The 14040-nt window shown below is 45.0% G+C and overlaps 1 long non-coding RNA gene across 1 annotated transcript in view; it reads right to left on the bottom strand.

The window, feature by feature from the left end:
* Positions 1-2552: 2552 nt before the first annotated feature.
* LOC144141917 (uncharacterized) overlaps positions 2553-14040 on the bottom strand; it is a 30897-nt gene continuing 19409 nt past the window's right edge. The window contains exons 2-3 of the long non-coding RNA XR_013316746.1: positions 7109-7186; positions 2553-2731 (exon numbers count right to left, since the gene is read on the bottom strand). This is a non-coding gene — a long non-coding RNA (uncharacterized LOC144141917). The remainder of the gene's footprint in view (positions 2732-7108; positions 7187-14040) is intronic.

Here is a 14040-nt window from a genome sequence, read left to right as displayed (position 1 = left end):
ATCGTCTAGAAAAGCTTGAGCCAGCTGGACATTAGCGAAGATATTAGACGTTGTCGCATGCGTGGGCGTCTTTTCGGAGTCTTATTTTATATCAATCTTTTTGCCTATGATGTGCGGGAATATACGTGTATTAACACTTTTTGAAAAATATTACAATATTCGTGAAGTCGGAAAAATATTTAAGAATGACTGGATTAGCAAATAAAGCAAACGTGCGGGCTGGTCAAAGAAAAGAAGGCAGGTGCTGCTTCCCTGCAAATAGTAAGGTTTCCTGAAGATAAATACCTTTTGTGTGACTCCAATGACTTCGCATAGATTACTGTAGGGCTCTATTAAAGTTAAAAAAAAGGAAAGCGACATCGTGAAAATGGGGGTGTTGCTATGGCGACGTTAGGTTCTTTCACCGTGCAAAAGAATGCAAGAACAAAAAAAAGATTAATGTAAAAATTTCAAAAGACGCCTGATCACTACTGTGCGTGAGCAAACCTGCAAAGTGCATCAAAGGAATGAATGACGACTGTGTCGTGTTCAGACTCTTATTCAACCATTCCATAAAGCAATATTCTTCTTCAGGCGGCACAGGTGTGGGTTAATGGACCAGATAGCAAATATCTGGCGAAAGGGTTGCACGAGCGAGGTTGCCAGTGCACCTTCGTAATCTAAACGCTGCGAAGAACTTCACAACAAAGTGGGCTCGCGGAGGAGGAGCTGGTTAATTCTGTTTTCGAAAACGTATCCTTTAATTGCAATCCGCTCAAAAACTGCATTCAATCCTCGCAAGCAGTACTACAATAGTACTTTTTAAATCGGTGCTGTTGAAGTGCCCGAGATACAAAACCACCAATATCGTTTGACGGAACCGACGACCATGCGTGAAATTTAAGCAAATGCGTTGAGCACTGCGACCTATCCATCTGGTAAGTTCTTCTAGAAGCCGGTGTCAGCGTAGCGCGGGCCGTCAGTGAAGAATTGTGACAAGGACCACTGAAAGTCGTAACAAAAACCTCACGGCTACGCAAACAGTCTTACAATGGACTTTGGTAGAAGTGCGACAGCCATGGCATTGAGCTTCGACTATGCAACTGTAAAGGTTTTCCTGTGGCACTTGGAGAGAGCGCCGCCGAGCAGAAGAAGTTGAACACTTGTAATGATAGGTTCTGCGTAATGACTGCGACAACAATTTCAGCTATTTACCGCCTTGAAGCTACAAAAAAAATTCTACATGTCAAACCCATTAGATTACTTAGTTATTTGAAACCCAACCGTATTCCTATTATTGCGCCATTCGGGAGCATGTTGCGAAATGTGGTCTGGTTGAGAACAAGGAAACAACGAAGCAGAGGTCAACACCGCCACGCGTGCATGAGGCTCGTGATATCTTTCTCAATCCAATCACCCCCCTTGAAGGTCGCAATAAAGCAGTGCCAGTCAAGCTCTCGTTTGATTCCTGGGCTTCAACGTTATGCCTAGATAGACTTTCAGCATACTAAATGAAGGGAAGCTTGAAAATATAGTTATCAAATAAAACAAAATAAAAAAGAGATTTCAAAATAACAAAACAATCCAGGAACGGCGCCCTCAAAATATGCTACATTATTTCATAACTAAACCGCAACATACGGTAAACCCTGCCAATAAATCAAAATTTATATAGCTCTTGAATGGCGTTGTTCCCGCGGCTTCAAATCTCCGGTAGAGTGCCGTATAGCGACATTCTAAACCCCGTGTTTTATATTGGCTATGACAGCTACAACCACCCAACTCACCGGAAAAATGCATTGGCTTCGGAAAATCAATTATTAATTGGAACCGCATACCGTACGCACAAATCTCGTTCATGGTTGCATAGTCATGAACGCATCGACAGATACGACTTTGTGGTATCTACATTTAAATTGAAGGCGCGGGAAATGGCATGTTCAATAAATAAGTCCGCACATTCCAGTAACGATGTTTCACATGTCACCGTTTTATGTCATCAAAGATAATTGTGAGTCAAGAAACCCTGCCCCACACCAATCAGAACTGAATGTACCCTTTCTGAAGTGAATGCACCGTTGAATGTACCCACTCGGCTTTTTGTGCGTATGATGTCGTGGTATATTTTCTAGGTCGTTGCTTTGCTGCCACGGAAACTGTCACTCTAATTGAGGCGGTCTGCTCCGGGTAAGTGGAATTGTGGGTCAAACCTTCATTTGCAAATCTACTGTATTGTATTTCTTTCGGAGATGGTTGTTTAGCTTTTGTGCCGTAAGGTCGTCTAACACGTGCAATACATTTTTTCTGGATCATACAAGTGTTTTTAAAATGTGTATGCATTGGATACAAGTGCCGGCGTGTTTGCATTCTGGGCAGCGTCTGATCCATTTTGAAAGAATTACTCCAGGGTGTGCGCCAAACTCGTGATCTTAATTGCGTTTTGAATACGCATATTCAACAGAATCACTATTGCGCTTTTTGGTAAGTGTGTACATACAGGAAAAAGCTATGAAACCACATGAACTATTGTAATGGGACGAAGCAAGGCGTTTTGTACAAATATTATGCGTTATATTTGCAGTGTGCAAGCTATGTCAGCTCGATTTTGTGCTGTAGCAAGACGAGTCGTATACAACGTGCTGTGTAAAATTTTGGCATATGTAGTCGAATGTATCGTTGCAAGCACCACTGAGATATGCTTCAGTGTCGTTTCCTCCTTCCCTCAGTTGGCATTGGTAACCGTGAAACGGTACTGAAAAAGATAACAAAAATAGTCAGAGAAGAAACGCTGACGATGGCTTAATAGTTGAAAAAGCACAGGTATTTAAAGACTGATCAGCGATTTACATTCTTGTACTGCAAACTGCTCGCTATTTATCGCGTCCAAAGCTCAGACTAACACCTTTTAAAGGTAGACAACCTTTAATTTCACGAAAGTAGCAAAATACTTAGTCGGCATGGTTTTTAAGTGCACGTATTTTCAATTGACTACTTGATTTAGGAGTTTGTATAGGTGTTACACGTAGAAGCACAAATTTGGATCTGTCAATCTATTTTTTGGTACAGGGACTTTGCCAGTAGTATTTTTTGGTGTTCAGTGCTTTCGCCTCCATGGACCGATGCTTTGATGAAGCATTTCGAGCAGGCAAAGTACATCTCCTTTTCAGAACGTTCAACCTGTCGCAAAATGCGCTGAAGGTTGGCATGACTGCAATGTTCCTATGTCAATGTCTTCAGCGCTCACAGATTCTGGGGGAGTCAACAAGCTAGGCCCGAAGACATCTCTCCATTTCAGAGGCGGTAGCTAGATTCTCCTGGTCCTCCATAAGCGGTGGAGAGCCACAGCGCTGAAACGAAAATGCAGCCCTAATAGGGATGTGAAGCAGAGCCTTTTAGAAGGTAGCGTAACTGGGTACAGCAAGATCAGTACTTCAGCATAATGCTGCACTGTGAAACTTATTCGTGGAACGACCGTCCAACTGTCATTGGTCGGGATCTGAGTGAGATATTGTTGACAACAACCTGTGGTGTGGTAGTTTCTGGGAAGGTACTGTTTTTCAATGCTCTACGAAAAATATTTATTTTGGTCGTATTAAATATATTGCTAGGCGATCCACTCGAACTTGGGTGCTTCATTTTATCTTTACAGAAGTCTGGTGGATGATTTGTTATATGTAAATTTTCTCTTTTATGAATGAGGCCAGACGCATTGTTAATAATTGAAGCATCGCCTGGTTGTTTACATATACCTTCCGATACTGCATATTACACCTCAGAAAGCCAAGTTTTAGTTTATCTAGTGTTGCACCTTGATAACTGGCAGGTGCAGCGGCATAATCTCTTCATTTGTGATCCGGAATACGAGTCTTTTTCTTCGGTGTCAAAGAACTTCACCCGTGATATACGCTTCTTAGCATGGTATTCCGAAAAAGCATATATTGGAATCTTTGGCCTAATCGATGACCGAGGTGAAGAAAGTGGAATATCCTCTGTAAAAACTAACAGCAATCTTGTGCAAAGGATCACTGCTGTGATCACATACTACTTTGGTGCGTCCGCATGCGGGATGCTAATGATTTGGTGGAAAGTGCGCAAAGAAGGCATGTGACACGTGAAAAGGCGCTCGCCATTCCTAGGACCCTTATTGCAAAATTTATTCGCTGCACGAACTGCAGTCTTCTCTGTCTGGGCGTATACCTCCCCTATGCCTGACGAAGTGATCACGTGATCACTGAACGCACGGCGGCCGCCACTATCGTACAGTTATTACTGTCACAAACCCCTCCCCTGGATAATTGCGTCCGCTAGCAAAAACCAGTAGAGAAAGGCGAGAGGCGACAGTTATTTATATTTTAGCGGGGTGGCCTGCCCGGTAGTTTTCACGTGTACCGAGATTGCTGGGGTGAATGATGAAATCACAACGGAGATTCTCGACTACGTTTTTACTATATAGGTTTACTACACGAACAGAAGATTACAGGGCAACGCCCGACACAAGAAAAATAAGCCTTCACACTACCATCGGCATTGTGCGCGCAGGCACTAATCTGCCGTACACTAAGCGCACGCGCGCGCTGGGAGCCCAGCGGACGGCACTAGCCAGATAGTAACCCAACCAAGGAAAACCAAATACACAGGGTGGCCACTATGACGACAATCGATCCGCCATGGCCTACGCCTTAACCTCCGACCCCGAACTTATAACTCAGACAGCTGTACGCGACACGCAAAACACTCTACAGGCAAACACTTGTTTAAACCTCGACAATGCAACAACAGAAAAAATACTAACACGTACGCAACACGCATAACACTCTTGGGGACAAACTTTGTTACACCCCCTTCCGACAACAGCACTTACTACAAAAAATCTAGCAGCTCTGCAAGTTGTACCAGACACGTGAAATGCCCCCAAACATCTTTACCCTTGATAACAACAGTTACGACACCCAACACACAAAAAACCAACTCTCAGCTTGTTAGCTACGAGTGACGCTAGAAAAAACCAGGAAGGAGGCGGATATCTTAATCCGATGCAACAAACAATTACGAGGGGGAGGCGCGGCAAACGAAAGTTTCTACGAAGCAAGGAAAACCCGCCGGTTCACCGACGGAAAGTCACGACGAGGTGGAGCCGACCTCGCCGGGCTGCCGCTACGTGTTTCAGGGCTCCGTTGTGCAGAAGCTGGTCGGCCATGGGACTCGCGGCGACGGGCGAACTCGAGCGTTAGGCCGTGGTCCTTCTTTCGCGAGCCTACCGACGTACTTCCGCTAAGAGCGTAACCCCAGGACCCTTCCCCGCGTCGCACGTTCACGAATCTCCAGCCGACTGCCCCCCGCGACCGCTTGCGCTCGCTTAAAAAACCTCCCCCGGCCGTCGGCCGTCCCGTAGACATGCTCTGACGTCTTCCGCCTTGTTCCTCTGGTACCCCCCTTCTGGGGCCCCCGGCCACTCGCCACGATCGCACGCGCGCGTCAGAGCTAGCGATCATGACATCAACCCTCGCACCTGCACGTCCGCTGGAATGTCGCACCCCGCTTTTGTCCTCTTAGCAGGCAGGGCGAAACAAAAGGCCTGAGCACCAAGCTGAGGGGACCGCCGGATTCCTCAGCAAGGCGCAAAAATGGCCGAACCCCGTCCGGGAGTGCGTCATGTCGGCCGCCCGAATATAAAAATGGAGGGCCTGGACTGAATTTTGTGACAATTACGCAGCGAATCTTCGGTGCAGAATGTTATTGCCAATTGGGTTCGAACCTTCCACGCAAATATTACGTGGTACAGATGAACCACAAAATCAGGAAGATCATCTCGCATGAGTGTAAGTGGCAGGGTTCTTTTCAGGTGCTACGTATGGCGAAACCGTTAGGTGGAGGCATTGAGAGAGATGACGCCGTAGTAGCTGGTGGCGCAATCTCACTCACACTTTCACCAGCCGTCGTCCTCCCTTTTGTTTCTGCCTTCGGTGTTTAGTTTGCTCGCTCGGTTACGCAGACTTTGCCGTTGCTGCCGCTGCTACCATAGCCAAACCACGGTAGATGGGCGGTTATTTCTGCGCAATAAAGGAAAACAAGAGTATCTTTTCAGCAAAATTGATTTGCATGGCCAGAATCGGCGAACAGCTATGTGCCTCGGGTGCTGGCCCTTCAGTGGGAACACGTCACCACGGTTGAGAAAATGCAAAAATTTCGAGTTCGATGCGCGCGGTGTTCTACTCACCGTCACCTCGAATAAAGAAGTGTACCGCACAGAGATTTGCGGGACAAAGACACGAAGCATGGCACCGCTTTTGGGGAGAAGCCCGAGCGCAATTTTTGGTTTAATCTTTCTACCTAAACTGCGTGTTTTGCTAGATGCTTGGCCACAAGCCGCGGTGGCTCAGTGGCTAAGGCGTAGCGCTGCTGAGCACGAGGTCCCGGGTTCGGTTCTGAGCCGTGGCGGCCGCTTTTCTGAAACAGGCGAAAAGCAAAAACGCCCGTGTGTACGAGAATTCGGAGCACTTTAAAGATCCCCAGGTGGTCGAAATTGATCCAGAGCCCTCCATTACGGCGCACCTCTTCGCCTGCGTTGCGTCGGAGCGTTAAACCCTATAATCAATCTAGATCTTTGGCCAATAGTGCTGTCCTTGAAAAAAGGCCCACGACCTCTGCAGAGTACCCACCCTATAAATTGCATGGGGCACAGCTACTTTAGCTTGAGAAAAAAGACGATGTAAACTTCGTCACCAATATCAGTTGTAAAGAGAGAACTGTTTATGAATATTGCGTCTTGAAAAGAACGCTCGGGAAGAGGATTTTTTGAGAAGTCGCCCATATGATAGCTGAAGAAGATTAAAAAATATCAGACAAAGCAATGAGTGCCAATAAGTGCCAGTACAAAGAAGCCTTTCAGCGAAAATAAAGCGCAAATAAAATCTGTCAAAAAGCCTGTACAGATATTATCTGGACGAGGGCAGTATTGGTGGTCCTCTATTTCTGTTTTATAATAAACAGCACAATTCTAGATAGTTGAACAGCACAGTTGGAGAGACAAGTATTACTCGTACGTTTCATTAAACCTGAGCTCCGAGCAACAGAAGTGAACTCAAGTCATGTAAGTGTGATCGTTCTAACAGAAATGACAAAATCTTACCTTCGTGAAGTTGTTTCTCTAGAGTGGATTTAGTGTATGTAGCCGGCCATTTAGCGGTGCTATCAATTTCAAGCCACACTGGAACCGAAAAATACATGTAAATTGTTTCACAAACTGTACAGCCAGAAGAAAAAGTGGGTGCAAACACTATTTTTGCAAACATAACAACCACGCTGATATGTGTCTAATTTTCTTGCTACTATTGAGAAAAATTCTGGTAGAGATTTCTACAACTGGCTACTTGAAGACCTATATACTCACAGGGAGGCCTCTCAGTAATTAATACTGTCAACAAAAAGAGTTCACCTCTTATTTACACATAAAAATGATATCGTTCCTTAATAATATAGTTTACGAATGGTAGATAAAAATGCCATGACTTATTTGCATGAAGTGGAGTCCACATATTGATCTCTTTTGTTCATTTTATCTCGTTACGCCAGGCAGGACATAATGTCTGCTTTTTGATATTTTTATGTTGTCTCACTCTCCCCTGGAAGGCATCGTTCCTCCGCAAGAGTTCACATAGGGACCCCGTACCAACAATGACGTAGGAACAATGCGACGCTGCCATCGTTACCAAGTAGATAACAGAAGGAAAACAGGGAGGGCGAGGCATAGCCGAGTCCGCGTAGTGTGACGAAATGTGTTAGCACAATGAGCTATGCCCCAGACCTTCCCTCCGAACAACATTCCGAAGCGGTTGTGAGCGTTGATATAACGCACCCTCTTTTTCCTCCGCTGATATAGCGCTCCTTGGCTTGCTGCTTGGTGCCTGTCAGGCAGAATAGTTCATTCTACCTTGGTCGCTCACTTTCGATCGACATTGCGCTCACAGGTTTGCGAAGGTTCAGAAGCGTTGCATACGAGAACAGATGTTTAAAATAAAAGATAAATCGAAATACCCTTTTTGATGTAGTCATTGCGAAACATAACTTTCCCTTTGCAGAAGAGGCATGTGACTTCTTATCCTATTACAATCATCCCGACGTTTTGTTATTTATTTTTTGGATACGATGGCTAAACGCAAACCCACATTCACAAGACCAAGCAGTGATCCCGCTTCAAGCCGACAAACTTTGATGAAAATACACACCTAAATATACACACATGGGCGGCACTTTGCCAACTGCCGCCCACGTGTGTATATTTATGTGTCTCCTATTTCTGCCGTCTTTTTAGATAAACAGTTGCAAGTTTTCGCCTCGTTCCTGTCCGTCACTGTACCTTCGTCTGTATACTTAGCGCAATTGATCATGAATCAGGCTTTACCTGGGTCCATTATCTCGCGGCGTCACCTGATTCTGGCAGTCGCATCAGTCCGTCGTGAACTACGGTGACAAGGCGATCCCATTATGTCCTCCGTACTTGAAATGATTGCACTGTAACCTCCGCGGAGGCTCTGTGGTTAGGTCTGTGTGCTACTGAGCCGAAAGACGCTACTATAAAATGGCGTAAGACGTTAGTGTAGAGGAGTGAATACAATTCCATCCAATTGCTTATTGCGCAACAGGTAGATATACGATAACTTAACCTTGATTCCTAAAGCCGAGATAATTACCGGTATTGTTCAAGGAACGTATCCGCTACATCGACCGATTTTTTCACAATAGTACAGCTAAAATATAATAAACCGTGTTCACTTCTATGTAGCGTCTTTTACTACGCACGCAACCTGTGTTCGGTGGTTAGCTTCTTTGCATTTCAGTACGAATTTATTCCGCTACAACTCAAGAAAAAAATTCCGCCATCTCCACGAAGGGAATGATGATGAGAGGGGCGAAGCCTAAATGCTTACCAGTGAAACCGTGAAACATTGTTATAGGTCTTCTTGAGGGCGCGCGCCATCCTAATGAGTGAAGAACATAGGTCGCGTTCGTAGCCATGCTCGCGTCCCGGTTTGTAGCGCAGTGGGACATGCGCCAAGTAACTCCCGTCGCGGCCAGAGAGTCGTGGGACCGAAACCGGGAGCCGCCACGTCAATACCACCACTCCTCGCTCGCAAAACTTGAGACTTCCTACCGCTCCATTGACAAGCCCGTCGACGACGTCGATGTATGTGGTGATTATGTAGGGCTTGTTTGGGACGATGAGAATCTCAATGGGTAAGTTGGCAAAATCGGTGTGTCACATTTTAGCCACCATGGCCGTCGCCTTCTGCAGACCTTCTTGTGTTGCGTACCCCCGGTAGGTTTCTTGAGCTCGCAGGCGACGAACGACAACCTCTTCTTCTTGCTCTCCTCCTTGTTGGGTAGCAACGAACGCGTTGAACGTTTTGACCTCTTCAGCCGATCTTTTGTTGGCCAATCCCTAGGGGGATCCTGCCGCAATCATCATCGTGGTGCCGTGTACAGCAGCAACGCGGGACGGGACAGGGCCCGAGCAAGAGGAGTTTCGCCCCTAAAATGCGGCTTTTCCTTATCAAAGGATCCCCATCCAGCCATTGGTGTAGCCGTATCAAGGTGACATCGCTGTAGACCGCCTTCATGCCGCGCTCGCGGAAGAAATCAGAGCATCTTCATCCGCGCCCATGGACTTCTATCAAAATTCCCGCCTCCACTCTTCGAGTCAAACCATCGGCGCCCTCGGGGCCTTTCAGGGGTATATTTAGTGCCGGGGTTCAGTCGTATTCCTTGTTTGCGTGTTTTTTTTCAGTGTTCTTAACACGCTCGGTAACAACAATCGCTATGGTATGACTTGCTCTGCTTTGTGAGCGCTCGGCGTTGCAGGTAAACAGCCGCCGCTGCAGTTACTCTAACCTGTGTAAGCTGTATGATACAAGGAGGTTGTCATCATCCTGTGCGGGCGTTTGGTCTTGAGCGTGAGGTGCTTCTCGTTTTAAGGTTTTGTCCTTCCTGCGCCTGTGCTACTCATGTTATCGGCCCACTGTCTGCGACAGGGGGCGATAGCTCCTTGTTTCTCGTAGATTACGCCAGTCAGTTTTATTTTTCCTGTTGTGCAAACGTACCGTGTTAACGCCAAGGAGAGGTATGCGCGGAGAGAAACAAGCAGCGTGACGTCACGCGCTGCATTTTATTAGAGCATATATATCGAGCTGCGTGTCCCAAGTCGATGCCGGGCGCAAGCGTACTCGCCCAAATTGTTGATCAAGTCACCAATTACAAGAAGCTGAATTTTCGCACTTTCGGACCAAAAATCCGTAGAAGCTGTAGCTTATCTGTGTGATGTGATTTTATTATGCCACCTTGTCTAATCTTTGTCTCGGTTACGCTGAGATTTCATTTTAAATGCAGAGCATTTTTTAACTCACGATGTCACCCGTTCTAGTTGTTCATCGTCGTCCGCACCCCTCCGCCTACAATATATAAAAAAATAATACTTACCGGCTCCTGGTTTCGATCCCACGACCCTACGGGCGGAACGCAAGGTACATGGTGCTCTACCCACTGCGCCACAAAGCCGCCACAGATAGGAGGGCTACGAACACGCCTTATATCCTTGACTCATTCAAACTACGTCAAGAAGCTGCTGATACAACACGTTCACTACCTGTGGGCGGAACGCGAGGTACATGGTGCTCTTCCCACTGCGCCCCAATAATCATACCCACCTGCTAATAAATGATGTCATACCCACCTGCTAATAAATGATGTCACGTGACCACGTAATTACGGCTCCTCATTTAATTACAATACAACAACCAACAGCAACAAGTGCAACAAGATTAACGTAACGCAAACTACATAACGTCGTGCGCCCCCGGAAATGCTCTGCATTTGATCGTGCCCCTCGCGAGGGGGATATTTAGTTTCCTGCCGCAGCAAGAACCAGGCGGCCTCCTGCGCAGTTTGTGGCGCATACCCACTTGGGGAATTGGCCAGGATCGTTTCACTTACTACATGCCGGTTACGGCAGGGTTTGACTCGATCTTTTTAATTGTGTTACTTGCAACTACTATGTTTTCGTTGTCTCTTTTTGTTGGAGTGCTTGAAGTTGTTGTTTTGAACAAAAACCTTTGCAAATTAGGTACGAATAGGAATCTGCTTTAAATTTGCATTGTCTAGGATAATAAAGATTCCACATGAGTGTTAACACCGTAAGTTTAAATTCATTTTCCGGATTATGGTTCCTGAATAAGCTGTGCTTCGCGATAGTGATATTGCATTAGATTGATTTCACGGGTACGACCAGCTGGAACAATGTGCGTGTAGACATGATACCCAGCACTGAAATCAAATAAACCACCTTGAAGCTTTTTCTAGAGATGCGCATGCCTATTGTTCACGAAATCACATTCTTGCATGAGATATGGGCATTATTTAGGCTATATAGGCACTGCTCGCCTTGTGTGTGTTTTACTTAAGTTAGAAGCTGCTGCTGAAATAGTCATCTGCATGAATGTGCTGTATATTCAAAATTCAAAATAGAGCATTCAGGGTGGATCACACGTTAGCATTTCACCCATTCCCACTGATTCGTCTCAAGTTGCTGCTGGAGCGAGAAGCTCGCTGCTCAAGCAGTGCTCCACATCGTGGATGAAAAATTGAATAGTAAGCTGCTTCTTGCCGCGGCACTCTTCGAGAGTGCACTTGTGCAATGTCAAAACATATATTAGGAGTTTAAATCACAATGACAGCACAGCAATCAATGGCCACTTCATAACACAGGCAATGAAGTATGTTTGAAGGGTTATTTAGTGATCTGTTCCATGAAAGGTTCTCTGCTCTGGTTGATGCATGTCGTGTCTGTTAAGTAGAAGAATGGAAGCACACACATAGTACACATCGTTGCTCTGAAACTGGTCAGTGCATATCATACTTTTCTTGTTACGTAAGAGCAAAAATCGGATTGCATGTTCAGGAGGAAATTTATTATCTCGCGAAATATCCACTACAAGAAAGTATTCCCATACACGGGAGAACCGATTGAAACCAACGTTGTGTCCCCTTCTAAAAGCTTAGGGGAATGTTTTTAACGTTGTGCTTCTGCATTTTATCCAATGGAGTAGATAGCAGATAAAACCTATCTATTCTAATTTCTGACTAAGAGGCTAAACTGAATCAAATAGAAATAAAAGACCGAAGCAACCTTTCTGGCCCTCACTGATGTATCCTAAGTCAGATTTGGCTCAGACAGCTAAACAGATGCAATGCTGAATTACGCAGAGCAAATGAAACGAATAATAAGACACTGAAGCAGATTTTTTGTTTCTTAACCCTATAAGAAGACAACTTGATTCAGCCAGCCACACGAACACACAATGTTCAGTTACATGCTTTCACGTAGGTATTTATTTTGGAATTTTATTGTGCATCCCATACGTGCATAAGTGTCCAAACATTGTGAAAAAGTCTGGGTGAAAACTGGAACTATTGTCTTTTCTGTAGGTGAAACTTGCATTTATCGCAATTTACATGGCGTTGCACAGGGAACCATAGATACACACACTGCAGGAGTGATTCCGCTTGAAGTGAATTTTTGAACTCTCTTGACTCGGCTTGAACGCCCCTCTTGATATACATGCGAATAGCCCGCCTTGGTGTGCCGCGAAAACTATCGCACAGTGAGAGCGTGGCCTTGCTTCCAGAAAACAGTTTGGAATAGTGTGAGGTTTCTATAGCTTGAAATGTACAATTTCCTTTTATAGATACATCTACCATGGAGTGCCATCTCCGGCCTGCACTCCTTCGGTCTTATTCATGCACCACACTTGCAACAAATGAGATCAGAAACCAAGCATTGTCACATACCTTTCTGATTCGCATAGCTACATGCTTATTTATTTATTTACGAGTACGTTACATGCTCATTGTGTAGGGCATTGAGTAAGGGGGGAAGAAAAAGAAAAAAAGTACACGTTTGTCTCGAATATACAGGAGTAATGGGTAAAAATTACTAACAACAAGGAAACAGTGCAGCAAAATAAAATACATAAACCAGCATATCGCTTCAAACACAAAGTAGAATGCACAAAGAAACAGAGTAGCGAAACAGAATACATAAGTCAGCATATCGCTTCAAAACAAAGTAGAATGCAGTTTACAAACGATACAGGATGCGTAATAAAAAATGGGTAAATCTTTGAGCAAAAAGGTAAGCATGTTGAAAATACAAGATAAGAATTCAATCAACAACAAAAAAACGAAGCGCAAAACGTGGTTTTTAGAAATTCATGGCGTACTGCACTTGCCAGACATATGCAAAATCAAAAACAGACTATTGAATTATGAGACAATCAAGATAGATGTAAGAGTAACTTTCGACAGATCAAATCGAGGTTAGTGTCAGATGCTATGTTATCACGAAGGGCATTCTATAACCTGATCGCACTGGGCAATGCGGATGCGTTAAAAGAATTTGTTTTCCCATAGATACGCGAGAAACTAAATTGGTTGCACAATCTATTTGATAAGTACGGTGATCGTAGAATGGGTAGCCTAGTTATTTTACTGGTGTGTAGGCCTACGTATTTGTGAAAGAGGCATCAGAGAGCGATGTTGCGGCGAGTGACTAAGAGTTGAAGTGAATGATCCTTTTTAAGTTGCGTTACATTGGAGCCGTAATCGTTATCGCGGGAAATGAAACGAACAGCCCTGTTTTGAATTGCTTCGACCATATTTATAAGGTAGTTGGAGGGAGGTGACCAGGCTGCAGAGGCGAATTGAAGTTGGGGGCGGACAAATGTTTCGTAGGCTAATTTGCGGATGTTAGACGGAGTAGAATGTAGGTTACGGCATAGGTATCCTAATGATCTTGAGGCACTAGCGCAGATGTTAGTGATGTGAGTGGCCCATGAAAGGTTACGCGTGAGATGAACTCCGAGGTATTTGTAGGTAGACACCTGGGCAAGAACTTCATTGTTTATGCGGTAGGAGAACACAGACGGGTCATGCAGACGACTAAAGGGGATAGTTTTACATTTGGATGCGTTTAACGTCATTTGCCATGCATCACACCATTTAATTACTAGG

This window comes from Haemaphysalis longicornis, unplaced genomic scaffold (genome assembly GCF_048455015.1).
Source record: "Haemaphysalis longicornis isolate Haplotype H1 unplaced genomic scaffold, Haemaphysalis longicornis Haplotype H1 scaffold_6, whole genome shotgun sequence".
Lineage (NCBI taxonomy): Eukaryota > Metazoa > Arthropoda > Arachnida > Ixodida > Ixodidae > Haemaphysalis > Haemaphysalis longicornis.
Note: the sequence above shows the minus strand (reverse complement) of the source record. Positions and strands in the feature narration are given on the sequence as shown.